This window comes from Medicago truncatula, chromosome 6 (assembly GCF_003473485.1).
Source record: "Medicago truncatula cultivar Jemalong A17 chromosome 6, MtrunA17r5.0-ANR, whole genome shotgun sequence".
NCBI classification, from domain to species: Eukaryota; Viridiplantae; Streptophyta; class Magnoliopsida; order Fabales; family Fabaceae; genus Medicago; species Medicago truncatula.
The window spans coordinates 30,674,281-30,690,218 of record NC_053047.1 but is presented as its reverse complement, the minus strand read 5'-3'; the positions used below and the strand labels follow the sequence as shown (position 1 = coordinate 30,690,218).

The 15,938-nt window shown below is 33.6% G+C and overlaps 1 long non-coding RNA gene across 1 annotated transcript; it reads right to left on the bottom strand.

Annotated features, from left to right (window-relative positions):
• Positions 1-1,210: 1,210 nt before the first annotated feature.
• On the bottom strand, positions 1,211-13,205 carry LOC112422591 (uncharacterized). The gene is made up of 3 exons (XR_003013044.2): positions 13,092-13,205; positions 12,796-12,938; positions 1,211-1,270 (listed from the first exon to the last, which is right to left on the bottom strand). It is a non-coding gene; the product is annotated as an uncharacterized lncRNA (long non-coding RNA).
• Positions 13,206-15,938: the final 2,733 nt, after the last annotated feature.

Genomic DNA, 15,938 nt, shown 5'->3' with positions numbered 1-15,938 from the left:
GATGAAGATCATCGCTCGCGAGGCGAGGATCATAGCTCGCCGTGGCGAGCGATGAATCTAGGCTCGGACATGATGCACTTTCTACACGAAAATCATCATCTAACAAGGTTCTAAGCCTAATTTCAATTCCAGAATTCATCTAAATCATTATCTAAGGTCTAAGGACAGTTTCTACATCTTTTTAACAAGTTTCCACCGTTTAATCATCAATTCTATCAATTTGACCTAATTTCCGATTCTTCTTAAACTCATCCTAATTCATGTTAAACTTAACCATTGATTCACATACTTAATAGAATTGCAAAGTTAGTCTCACCCTTACCTTATAATCAAGAAATCGCAGCCCCTCTAGGTCTCTCCCTCTTCTCTTGGCTTTTCTCCCTTTTTCCAAAACTGGTCGTACGTACGTTATGTTTTTCTAAACTAGGTCTCTCCTATTTATATAAATCTTTAACCTACTTATTTTTCTCTTAAATCCAAATATTAATATTCTATTCTAATATATACATATATATATATATATATATAAAATATTTCTATAACAATAATAAATAACAATTATATCTCTATAACATATATATATATATATATATATATATATATATTTCCATAACAATCATTTATATTTCCATAGCAAATGACATATATTTCTACAACAAATCATACATATTTCTACAATAAATAACATTTATTTCTATAACAAATCACATTTATTTCTGCAACAAATCGTGTATATATTTCTATAACAAATGACATATATACATTTCTAAACCAAATAACATATATTATATTTTTAAATCAAATAGCATATATATATTTCTAAATCAAATAACATATATATTTCTAAATCAAATAACATATATAACATATATCATAACAAAATATCACTCATCAAAATAAATCATATAAATCACACAAATCATATAAGTATATTCTAAACTCATTTAAAATAATCAAATAATTAGAGAGGGCGTTACAACACTTCTAAAATATAATAAATGAGATAATTAACTAATCATCCTTCCAAAAATCATCAACATATTATTTCAAACTTTGCAGCGGATTAAATTCATTAACATAGATAGTCTTTGGCACGAAGGCCTCTTTGTAAATGTCACATAAAAATCCAATCTAAAAACATAGTCATAAACTTCATTAAGCAATACGTAAGGAATAGAAAGCAACAACAAAATTCCCATCCCGTTACGTATCAGAGCACCTAAGACACACGAGGGAGAAACCTCACACGACATCAACTATTTTTGGTTACCTGCAAGTTACCCATGGTGGGCAACATAGAAGGGGTGAGATTTCACAAATAATAATATTAAGCATATAATTCATCAATTACATTTAACAACTTAAACTTCATCACTTAGTAATAATAATACTTCATGTAATACTTCATTAAATCATCAATCAACTTCTAATCATCATTAACATCATATTCATCATATATAACAACATAATCATCACATCATAAACATCATTTTATAACAACATAAACATCATATTCATCACATATAACAATATCATAACATCATCATAATCAATATCACAAACAACATAACAATGTCATAATCATAATTATTCATAAGTACTTCATTAACTACACATGGATAGAAGACAACTCAACAACAACTTAACAACTCATGGATGATAATTCATCAACAACGACTTTGAATCGACAATGCAACTTCAACTCGACTATGCAACTTAGACCTCTTATATGCATGTGGTACCAATACGGGGCATCAAGTCCCAATCACTATTTGAGTATTATTATACTTCCGAAGCATCAAGCCCCAATCGCTATTTGAGTATTATTATACTTCCGGAGCATCAAGCCCCAATCGCTGAATGCTAATGCATGGACTCGACCTCTTAAACATCTTAATACAACGACCGCTTAAATAGTCCAATAATTTGGAACATCATTATCAACATCTTAATCAACTTAGACTGACTCATGCAACTTAGCTAAATAACAATAGCAGCATAGGCAGATTACATCAACAGCAAGACATAAAAATATCAATTGCAATTCAACATCTTAAATATTCAATAATATCTCAAGTAATGCACATAAACAATGTATCACATCTTATTCAATCATCAACATCTTAAAACATCATCATATATACATATAACACTTCATCAATCATGGACAATATCGTATTCACAACATATACATACATATACTAATTCATCAATCATATTCAATTATTCATTGTGACCTACGTGCAGTAAATTGACCATAACTCAAGTTCTATAAATCGTTTTGACGTCAGACCAACAACATTAGAAAGCTGACATCCATACCTACAACTTTCGTGTTTACACCTAAGACCAATTCTGGACCTATCAATACCGGATTTCATTTCAAATTCGGGGCAGAGATGAAAAGAAAAATCAGAAAAAGCAACCTATACTATTCAACTTCACTTTCATTCAAAATCATCACAATCATCACTCTTAACCCTAATTCTCAAATTCTCAAAAACTAAACCTACAACATGTTAAATACAATTTTCAGAATTATAGACTCAAGATTATTGAATGTTAGTCCCACCCTTACCTTAAGATTAACGATCGGCAGCCTTTCCTCTTGGTTCTTCTCTTCTCTTGTTTTTCTCTAACTTCTCACTTCTCTTAGTTTCTCACTTTCTCCCAAAAGCAGTTTGCACGTAATCCTTATTTTCTAATTCTAACTCTCTTCTTTTATTTAAATCCTTAACCTGCTTATTTTCTCTTAATTCCAAATATGCCCTACAAGTCTCAATATTCTATTCTAATATATATATATATATATATATATATATATATATATATATATATATATATATAATATAAAATATTTCTATAAGAAATAACAAATATATCTCTATAACAAATATATTTCTATAACAAATAACATATATATTTCTAAACCAAATAACATATATATTGTACTAATAAATACCAACATATAACATAACAAAATATTACTCATCTAATTTCCAAAACAGCCCCCACAACTTTAATCTTATTTTATTTTCAAATCCTATTTCATTAAATAATAAAATAAGTCACTTAATAAATCACATAATCATATAAATATATTCTAAACTTATTAAAACAATCAAATAAATCAAATATTTCAAAGAGGGCGTTACATCACCAATCACATAATTCACATAGGACTCATGCTATGATATGCACTTATGGACACATAAATGCATGCGGTACCAAATCTCAACAAGGTCGTCACCTTTCGATGCCACTTGCACATCGATTGTAAGGGCTCACACCTGCCTTACAATAATTTCAAAGTAAAAGAGTCATCCCTTTTACAGCAACAACGACTATGATGCATGGACATGTGTAATGACTCGATAATGCGACAACAATTCTCAATCTCAACTCAATATATAGGACAACACCCAATTATATTGATTATCTCCACAACATTGCATTACCAAGAAAACATGCCCACACACAATTAAATCATAGTATTCATCATCACACAACAACTTGATTATCAACAATCAACAATATCATTCACACAATTCCACTTAGTCGTACAAGAATGGTCACAACAATTCATAAGACAATACGACATAAAGATTCACTAGACCACCTTTTCACAAGGTTAATTCTTTCATAAAAACACCCCTAGATGATTTGGATAAAGTCCCTACACTTAGGAAAAAGTTTGGAACCAATTGGAGCGAAGAAAATTGCATTTTTAAGGTTTTTGGTCAAACAGCATCGTGGCACATTGGTTTCCCATCGTGGCACGATTTTTCCAGAATCAGACAGGCTGAAAACCTGGTCAAAATCGTGGCACGTTGGCCCCGAATCGTGGCACGATTGTGGTTTGACAGACAACATCAGATTTTCAACTTCTACGTTTTCGCGCATAAAAATCAAACTGTTAATCCGTTTTCGATGCCGTTTTCGCCTACATGCTCCTAACACTTAGCACTATCATAATGCACAGAAAAATCCCAGTTTTAACAACCTCAAATTCATTTTACAAACCTCACACAAACACTCACTTTCCAAAACGGTTAACAATTGAATTTTCAAACGAAACTCCCGTTTTCTTCCAAAACGACTCGACTAACGTAACCATAACATAAAAACATAAATTCCACCAAGTTTAACTCATCCAATCACATAGACAACTCAGTCAACAACTTTGTATATCAAATTTCACTTTGGGTTCTTCACTTGAACATCTAGCACAACTTCACCAATACAAACAACTTATTTCATAAAATGGAATACTCATGATATCATTCAAGGACAACAACATATCTACTTCAACAACACTTCATTTAGACATGAATTCAACCATAATTCAACAACACAATATCCCAATCCAACAATTGAGCAAAACACATAATTATCCATTTTCACCAAACTAACAACAACAACTTATTTCACAACAACAAAATTATGAATCATGCATACCCAAGCCATGAATTAGCATTCATAACATCACTTAACAACAACAACATCTATTGATCATGAAACATATCACAATTCATCAACAACCATGCATAATTCACCAATTGAGCATAATTTACAAACTACCCATTTTCATACATCATGAACTTGCAATTTCATCATCAACCATTCATTTAACATCAAATTAACATATCCAAACATATCTCTACAACATAAGCACGAATTCCAAATATTGGGTTCATGATAATCACTTATTCTCATAATCAATTATGCATAGAATCAAGAGAAAAAGAATTAACCAAATGATTATGATAAAGACTAACCCCCTTACCTTAGATAAAGATTAATCCCAACTTAGGCTTCACTTTAGCTCCTAAGCTCACCCAATCTTGATTCCTCAAGCTCTTCTCTCCAAAACCCTTTTGCTCTTCTCTTCACCTCTTTCTCTCTCTACCTCTCTCTAGAAATGTTTGTGAAATGAATGAATTGGTTCTTCTAACACAACCCTAGTGTTATCTCCACTAATGGGCTTAATTTAGTTTCTAGTGGGCTTAACCCATTTCTATTCAAACCAAAAATATTACTACACTCCAAACGATATTTCAATTAATAACGGTAAAATGTCACCAACGGTAAAATCTAATCACTACCTTAGTAACTTAGTAAAATAAGGGTTCTCACTAATTATTAAAATAATTCTCACCAAAATTACCATTTTACCCTTACCCGTCAAATGACTAAAATACCCTTCTAATACGGTAATCCACGTAAATGCACCCGACGACAATTAAATACACACAAGCACAAATAATCACACACAAACACATAATAAAAGTAATTAAAATAAATCTAGCTAAAAATCGGGCTCTTACAACTCTCCCCCCCTAAAAAGAATTTTCGCCCTCGAAAATTACCTGAAGGAAACAACTCCGGATACGAAACCCTCATCCTACTCTCCGGCTCCCAAGTGGCACTCTCACCCGTTGGTCCAACCCAAATCACTTTGACCAAAACAATCTATTTGCCACGCAAACGCTTCAACTCACGATCCTCAATCCTAACCGGCAAAGTCTCAACCGTCAAATTATCCCTTACTTCCAATTCATCCACTTGAATCATATGAGACGCATCATGCACATACTTCCTCAACTGAGACACATGAAACACATTATGAAGATTCGACAAAGACGGTGGTAACGCAATCCGATACGCTACAACCCCAACCTTCTCAATGACATCAAACGGTCCAACAAAACGAGGAGTCAACTTCCTACACTTCAAAGCACGACCAACTCCGGTCATAGGATTCACCCTTAAAAACACGTGATCACCAACTTGAAACTCAATATCCTTCCTCCTCTTATCATGATAACTCTTCTGTCTACTCTGAGACGCCTTCATCTTCTCCTGAATCATCTTAACCTTTTCCGTAGTTTCTTGCACAACTTCCGGTCCTAACAAAGCACTCTCTCCGGACTCAAACCAACACAACGGTGTCCTACACCTCCGACCATACAAGGCCTCAAACAGTGCCATTCCGATACTAGCATGAAAACTGTTGTTGTAAGTAAACTCAATCAACGGTAAACATTCGTCTCAACCAACACCTTGCTCTAACACACAAGCTCTCAACAAATCCTCCAAACTCTGAATAGTCCTCTCCATCTGCCCATCGGTCTGAGGATGGTAAGCAGAACTCAATCTCAACTTAGTTCCCAAAGCAGCTTGCAAACCTTCCCAAAACTTAGAAGTAAACCTCAGATCCCGATCTGACACAATACTAGAAGGAATACCATGCAATCTAACAATCTGCTCAATGTAGATCTCAACCAACTTCGCTACCGACATACCAGTCTTGATAGGAACAAAATGCGATGACTTCGTCAACCGGTCAACAATCACCCAAATCGAATCAAAACCCTTACTAGTCTTAGGCAACGCTCCAACGAAATCCATAGAAATGCTATCCCATTTCCACTCTGGCACAAACAATGGTTGCATCAAACCCGACGGTCTCTGATGTTCAATCTTCGATTTCTGACAAACCAAACAAGCATAAACAAACTCAGCAATCTCCTTCTTCATTCCAGGCCACCAAAACAACCTTTTAAAATCTTGATACATCTTAGTTGCTCCTGGATGAATACTCAAACTACTTCTATGACCTTCGTCCAAAATTTGCCTCTTGAGCTCAAACACATTCGGCACACAAACTCGATTACGAAACATCAAAACACCATTCTCATCCAATCTAAAGTCTCCACCTTTACCTTGATTAACCAACGTCACTCGGTCCACGAGTTCCAAATCTTCCTTCTGACCCTTCTTGATCTCTTCCAAAATATTGCTTGTCAACTTCAACATACCCAACCTCACACCATCAGGTGTCAACTCACTAACCAAACTCAAGTCTCGAAATTGCTCAATCAATTCCAACTCTTTAACCATCAAAGCAGACATATGCAAAGTCTTTCTACTCAAAGCATCCGCAACAACATTAGCCTTTCCGGGATGATAACTCAACTGAAAATCAAAATCCGTAAGATATTCCAACCATCTCCTCTGCCTCATATTCAACTCTTTCTGATCAAACAGATACTTCAAACTCTTGTGGTCACTGAACACCTCAAACTTAGAACCATACAGATAATGCCTTCAAATCTTCAATGTATACACAACGGCTGCCAATTCCAAATCATGAGTCGGATAATTCTTCTCGTGCACTTTCAACTGCCTTGAAGCATAAGCTACAACCTGACGATTCTGCATAAGCACACCACCAAGATCCATCTTAGAAGCATCACAATACACAACAAACGATTCCTTCGGATTTGGCAAAATCAACACCGGAGCTGAAGTCAACCTCTTCTTCAACTCTTGGAAACTCTTCTCACACTTGGCATCCCAAACATAAGCTTGTCCTTTCCGAGTCAACTGCGTCAATGGCAACGCCAACTTAGAGAATCCCTCAATGAACCTCCGATAGTAACCGGCCAAACCAAGAAAGCTTCTAATCTCAAAAACAGACTTAGGAGACTCCCACTGTAACACTGCATCAACCTTGGAAGGATCTACAGAAATACCACCCTTAGAAATCACATGACCAAGGAAACTCACTTCCTCCAACCAAAACTCACACTTAGACAACTTGGCACATAACTGGTTCTCTTTCAAGACTTACAACACAATCCTCAAATGTTCAGCATGCTCTTCCTCGGACTTTCAATACACCAAAATATCATCTATGAACACCACCACAAAACGGTCCAGATAAGGATGAAATATTCTATTCATGTATTCCATAAAGACACCTGGCGCATTAGATACTCCAAATGGCATCACAGAATACTCATAGTGTCCATACCTCGTTCGGAACGCAGTTTTGGATATATCTTCCGCCTTTACTCTAATCTGATGATATCCTGATCTCAAATCAATCTTGCTAAACACCTCTGCACCCACTAGCTGATCCATCAAATCATCAATCCTTGGAAGTGGATACCGATTCTTAATCGTCACCTTGTTCAACTGCCGATAATCCATACACAACCTCATGCTTCCATCTTTCTTCTTAACCAACAACACTGGAGCACCCCACGGTGAAACACTCGGTCTAATAAACTGCTTCTCAAGCAACTCTTCCAACTGATTCTTCAATTCACCCAACTCCGATGCAGACATCCGATACGGCGCAATCGAAAAAGTGTCATTGTTCATCTTTTAGCGTAGTGAATTGACTCATCATACACTGAATCGATTCATCTAAGTCTCTAAATACATATGAATCGATTCACAATCTTTTGAATCGACTCATTTATGTTTGAATCGATTCAAAATCAACTTGCTGATATTTTTACAAAACCCCTACCATCCGAGTCTTTTCTCAAGATCTGTAGGGAACTAGGTATCTTGGATACCTCTTGCCTTAAATAAGCAAGTGCTTCTTCTTAATTTAATAATTGTGTTACTTGTCTTTCACATGCATATTATCTTTTTGTGCCTTCTTTTGCATGTTGCACTTGTGTTCAATTGCGAGTGTCACTTGTGTTGTTTCATTTTCTTACTTTTGCTATAATTCTTTTTGACGTTTTCAAAGGGGAAGAAATGTTGATGTTCCATGTTGATGTTTCTTTTTACCTTTATCCTTCTTCTTCTTCTTTTTGTTGTTTTACCATTTTTTTTGTGTTATATGTCGGGGGGAGCTATCATCAACTATTTGACATCATCAAAAAGGGGGAGATTCAAGCCTCCACATTTACTTTTTATGTTTTTGATGATGTTATTTAGCTTAATTTATTGTTTTAATAGTTGCCTTATGATTAGCATGTAAAAGCACCCAACATTTATATGTCTTGGTCTAGGTTTCACTTGAGTCTTGTGAAAAAGTGTCATTGTTCATCTTTTAGCATAGTGAATTGACTCATCATACACTGAATCGATTCATCTAAGTCTCTAACTACATATGAATCGATTCACAATCTTTTGAATCGACTCATTTATGTTTGAATCGATTCAAAATCAACTTGCTGATATTTTTACAAAACTCCTACCATCCGAGTCTTTTCTCAAGATCTGTAGGGAACTAGGTATCTTGGATACCTCTTGCCTTAAATAAGCAAGAGCTTCTTCTTAATTTAATAATTGTGTTACTTGTCTTTCACATGCATATTATCTTTTTGTGCCTTCTTTTGCATGTTGCACTTGTGTTCAATTGCGAGTGTCACTTGTGTTGTTTCATTTTCTTACTTTTGCTATAATTCTTTTTGACGTTTTCAAAGGGGAAGAAATGTTGATGTTCCATGTTGATGTTTCTTTTTACCTTTATCCTTCTTCTTCTTCTTTTTGTTGTTTTGCCATTTTTTTTGTGTTATATGTCGGGGGGAGCTATCATCAACTATTTGACATCATCAAAAAGGGGGAGATTCAAGCCTCCACATTTACTTTTTATGTTTTTGATGATGTTATTTAGCTTAATTTATTGTTTTAATAGTTGCCTTATGATTAGCATGTAAAAGCACCCAACATTTATATGTCTTGGTCTAGGTTTCACTTGAGTCTTGTGAAAAAGTGTCATTGTTCATCTTTTAGCATAGTGAATTGACTCATCGTACACTGAATCGATTCATCTAAGTCTCTAACTACATATGAATCGATTCACAATCTTTTGAATCGACTCATTTATGTTTGAATCGATTCAAAATCAACTTGCTGATATTTTTACAAAACCCCTACCATCCGAGTCTTTTCTCAAGATCTGTAGGGAACTAGGTATCTTGGATACCTCTTGCCTTAAATAAGCAAGAGCTTCTTCTTAATTTAATAATTGTGTTACTTGTCTTTCACATGCATATTATCTTTTTGTGCCTTCTTTTGCATGTTGCACTTGTGTTCAATTGCGAGTGTCACTTGTGTTGTTTCATTTTCTTACTTTTGCTATAATTCTTTTTGACGTTTTCAAAGGGAAAGAAATGTTGATGTTCCATGTTGATGTTTCTTTTTACCTTTATCCTTCTTCTTCTTCTTTTTGTTGTTTTGCCATTTTTTTTGTGTTATATGTCGGGGGGAGCTATCATCAACTATTTGACATCATCAAAAAGGGGGAGATTCAAGCCTCCACATTTACTTTTTATGTTTTTGATGATGTTATTTAGTTTAATTTATTGTTTTAATAGTTGTCTTATGATTAGCATGTAAAAGCACCCAACATTTATATGTCTTGGTCTAGGTTTCACTTGAGTCTTGTGAAAAAGTGTCATTGTTCATCTTTTAGCATAGTGAATTGACTCATCATACACTGAATCGATTCATCTAAGTCTCTAACTACATATGAATCGATTCACAATCTTTTGAATCGACTCATTTATGTTTGAATCGTCTCATAAAACTCTCTGATTTTGCACTGAATCGATTCATCTGAAGGATGAATCATATCATTCTTCATCCTAGGCTCACTTGAATCGATTCACTTGTACACTGAATCGTTTCATCCTTCATGCATTCTTAAGTTGTCTTTTGTTGTCTGAATCGATTCACTCATTCAGTGAATCGATTCACCAAGGTGTTTTTGTGCGAAATTTCAGTCTTATCACCCCTCACTATATATAGTCTCCTCCTCACAACCCTAAATTCATTAAATCATTTGCAACTATTCTCTCTAGGTCTCAAAAACTCATTGTTCATAAATTCTTCAAGATTAAACACTTTTTCTTAGAATCACTTTGTACATTGAGTCACATTGATTTGGTAGGGTGCTAGTACGGATTGTAAGTTGGTTCTCTCAAGAAGATTGATTGGGCTTAATCAAGGCTTCAAAGTGAAGTGAATAATCTCATTCAACCTCCAAAGGTCTTGGAGGTCTTTCTAACCGTTCTTGAAGTCGAAGGGGATTCGTTTACCGGACGTAGCATTGAAGGCTTTAGTGAAGAGTTCGAAGGGGTGCACGGGTAATCAAGGATTTCAAGATTCAAGGAGCACCAAATTCAAGGGCTACTTGGAGTTTGGGGGAGTGTTTGCATAGAAGTTGAAGAATTAAGTTTAATTTCAAGAAACTCTTGTAAACACATTATAATCAACATTTGTTACTTAGTGGATGACCTTGGTGAAGGTGTACTTCATCAAGAAGAGTAGACGTAGCTCTAGCGATGACGAGAAAGAGCGAACTACTATAAAAATATCGGTGTTATCTCTATTCCCTATCCTCTTTACTTTTTACTATTGCATGTGATTAATTGAATAATTGTTAAGACAATTGCTAGTGTTGATCTAAGTTATTTTTCATTGAAAAATAATCTAATTGATTGAATTAGGTTTCAAATAATTTGCTTAGATCAATTGATTGCAAAATCTATTCAACTCTTTAATTTCACATGTATTGTGTTTTGATTTGATAGCTTAGTAATTTTGTTCATATAGGTTTGGTTTGAAATTGTCTAAAAGCTTTGTACATTGCTCAAGGTTAATTAAAGTTTGAGTATATAATAAGATTTGTATCGTGAATCTCTCAATTCTAAGATTAAATCTTATTGCACATATATTTATTTTTTTGTACATTGTTGTGATTGTTCGAGAACGATTACAATAATCGATTACGTTAAAATTGGTTTTTATTAAAACTCCTGAAAAACTTTTCAAAAAGTTATTCACCCCATCTCTAGCTTGAAAACTAATTAGCCATATAGACTAATAATCAATCACCTATTCGATGCACATATTTGTTTATTCATTCATTACTATCTTTTACTAAAGGCTAAAATATAATCAAGTTCAATAAAAATTTAATGTGGTAAAAGAAAACACGCAACATATGGGTTAGATGTGTTCAATATTAATTAATTAAAGTTTTATAAATGGCTTCTTGTAATTCCTAAGTGCTAAATTCATTTAATTAAAGCTGAGGGAGCATTGATTTTTTACTTATAAAACGATCCAAGAATATTCTTTATTACATGCAAAGGAAGACAAATATGACTCAATTTATCTTCTTTATTTATGTTTTAATGATCTTTCTTTCTCTATTTCTTGTTGAATCGGAAAAGCGTATGACACTTTTTACAACATTTTTAATTTCTCTATAGTTTTCTCTTTTACACAATATTTACAAACTTTTAGTGACATATTTTCTTATTTCACGATGCAGTTGATATTCGTTGCGCTACTGTCGATGATTGTCCAAAGGTGACAAAACCTGTAGTTATGATGTGTACTGGAAAATTTTGTCATTACTTTTTCGTTAGGAAACAAATATTGTAACTACTTTTATTTTTGAAAGAATTACTGTAACTACTTTTTGTGGTGGAAAAAAAAGTTAAAAAAATAACTTGGTTATCTCTAAGTAGATAATATTATGTGTACGTCACTATGTTTGTACTTTTATAATAATTTACTTAAAAATTTAATTTATATTTCTTTGGGTTTATAACTTAATTGTATTTTTATGCTTTTATTTCTTCATCTTATCCCACTAAGTTTTTATGGTAAGATTTTCAACAACTTAGTTTTTATGTTTTCATCGGGTTTTATTTCTTTGCCTAATTATTGTTTCCCTTGGCTTGTTTTATTCTTTTGAAGAGTTTTGGCCTAGTCCTCCCTCTTGTATTTATTTTTCCTTTTTTAATAATATATATTGAATAGACGGTAGAGGATGGGAGAATCAGTCAGATCCCAACCTAATTGGATGTATCTTCTTACCCTTGATGTCTAACCTATCACTTGGTCTATCAAAAAAAATTATCTGTAATATTTGTTCAATTGGGTCTTGACTTAGTTTTCTATACTCTATCATACTCTTCCCCTGCTTAAAGTACATGTTAGAAATAATTAAGCTTTAGAGTTTAGAAATACCTTTTAGTTTTCTTCTTTTGACCATTCTGCTTGTGGTTTTACCACTAAGGGTGCGGTTGATGTACTCGTTGTCATTGGAACAAAGTTTCCACTTCAATGACTGGCCACATATAATTGTCTTGAGATATTAGAAACAATCTCATCTTTCCTTTCCAAAATCATCATTCAAGTATATGAGTACGAAATTAGCATTTAAAATCATCAAAATCATAATTCACACAAAAGCACTTATGATCCAAAAGTAAAAAAAAAATGAGATTATAGTTTATTTGATGAAAGAGTTCTATCCCCCTTACCACTATCATTGTAAGAGTATTTGATATTGAGATTGATTGATGAATTATTCACTTGGTTGTAGGCTTGTGATCGTTTGTAAAATTCATGTTTTCTTTGTTGAGAGAAAACTTCTATTTATAGCCAACTTTTATCCTTAAATATCTTGCATATGTTCATTCTTGTATAAACACCCTTGTTGTTTGATAGGAATTGCAAAATTGTCATTTTCTCATTCTTTTGTATGCTGAACTTGAGCTTGTCAACCTCGACCTCAACTTTATAACTAACAGCTTGAGCGTGTCTTTTTACAAAAACGTACATGAACGGTAAAAAGTACATGAACAGTACAAATGTCTTTTCTTTTTACCACTTTTTTCTTACTTGTACTCAAAGATGCATTATTATCATTGACCTTGCATTGCTTGTCTCCAAGACATTATTAGTTAATTATTTTTGCATACTTGGTCACCAAGTCATGTTGATTTATGCTTTTTTTTTGGTTGCTCATCAAGACAAAAATTAGGGCATTGTCATCATCTTTATCTCTAGCCAATGTTTAACACATGTTTGAAAGAACTAGACCCTAACCCGTGCAATGCACAGGTTTGTTTCGATTTTCATATATAAGCATCAGGTTGATTATATTATTAGTTGTCGACATGTTTAAATATATTATGTATAACATTTCAATAAAGACTACAATGAATAAAATGCACCAAAGTTGGAACTCATCATACAAAATCTAAACAATGAGCAAAATTTAAACAATGAGCTAGTTAAATAGTTCAAACTACACATCAAAGGAAAAAAGTTACTGTATAAAGTTAGTATGAGAAACATATCAAGTGATTCAACCATATAAGCCTATAAGGTCACCTACATTTTCATTTTACAAGACATGTCATAGGAAAAAGAGGGAAGAAATGGTTGAAAACCGCAGACTTTTGGGTTTAGATTGCGAAGGAGAAAGGAGAAAAAAGGGTTCGAAACCGTTTGGAAAAAAAGAAAAGGAATTAATTGGTTTCATGAAAAGGGAGTTTAATATTGGATATCATTGAAGTTGAAGCCAAATTATATCACAAAAACAGCAAGTGGCTTGGTGGTTAAAATGCTTTGAAGTAACCAAAATGTCATGGGTTTGAATCTCTTGAAGGATTTTTTCATAAATATTTTTCAGAACCCTAAAAAAAGGGCGGGATTAATTAGGGTTAATCAGGGTCCTTAGCGGTTTTACAATGAGAAACCGAGCGATACTCATTCACTCCAAGAGAGGAAATAAGTATGTTTCTCGCCTTTAAATCGTATTGGAACTTCTTTTTGTCATCGTCACTCGAATCGGCTTTTGGTTTGTCTTGTGCGACATTGTTAGCAACAACTTGCGGTTGATACCGCCCGTTAGTCACGGCATCCCACACATCCATATTAACCGATTGGATATGAACACTCATGCATTCTTTCCAATAGTCATAATTTTCGTCGTAAAAAATTGGTGCTCTATTATACGCCCCCTTGGGCTCTTACTTGCCATATCGATTCTTCCGGTGATTAACCGTTAGTGAAGATAATAGAAATAAATCGAGCTATAACTAATGAAAACAAAGTATATGAATTCGATGAATTGAACTTTACCTGAATTCTGATGTGATCGATATTGAGTTAATAAGAAAATTCGATTCAATGAATCAAAACTAGGTTAATGCTTAAACATAGATCACATTCAAATCAATAAGGTACGATAATCAAACATTCATATACTCAATATATAAGAAAGTAAAAGAGGAAGGGAAGAGAAACGACACCAAAATTTATAGTGGTTCTCCCTCTCGTCCTTGCTTTGCGATACATCCACTCTTCTTGACAGAAAACGTCTCTTTCAAGGACTTCCACTAAAATTGAATGTTTGATTACAATTTTGTGATTACAAGAACTCCTTCAATTATCCAAATTTTCAATTCCTATGCAACCATTACCCAAATCTTCAAGTACCCCTTGAAATTGGTGTTTCTTCAAGTCTTTGAATCCTCAATCACCTGTGCAATCCTTGAAGCTTTTCCCTCAAACTTTTCTTTGCTACGTCCAGTGGTTGGATCCCCTTGAATATGAGAAGATTAGAAAGAACCCCCAATACCCTCGGAGGTGGAAGGAAATTACTCAATTAACTTTAGATCCTTGTTTCCCAAATAATATCCTTGAAAGAAATCAACTTACAATTCATATAGCACTCTAGCAATCTATAACACAAAAGACCACAAAAATTCTTAGAAAAAGTGTTTAATCTGAAGAACAAATGAAAAATGAGGTTTGAAGACTCTAGAGAGAATAGATGCAAATGATTTAATAGTTTGGGTGTTATGAGGATATAAGTATATATATAAAAAAGAGTGGCAAATGCAAACATATGGCAAAAAATACACAATGAATCGAATCACTAAATGTGTGAATCCATTTAGACAGTTAAAAACAAACAAGTTGAGCCAATAAGGTTGATAAGAGTCTTATAAGCTAAAGGGTGAGGTATGTAAGCTCCGCTTAAGTCTTTAGCCCGGTTAATTAATTCTCAATAAATCTAATTAATGCATCATAAGCTATAAAATCTATTTTTTGCATAGAGTTAAACAATTGTTTAGGAGAATTAAATTCTATGTAACCTTACTCTCAATTTTGTCATCAACAAAAATATAACTTGTATAAAAGACACTGATAAAAGAAACATTCATTAAGAAGTGGAGGGTTGAGGAGGTTCAGGTTGTATCAAACTTCTTTTTAAGAAGAAGTTGTTTTGAACTATCAGTTATATTGTCACACACACTTGTTTTAGTATCTTGAGTTTTTTTTCAAGCCACCATGATTTATTATTGTTATATACT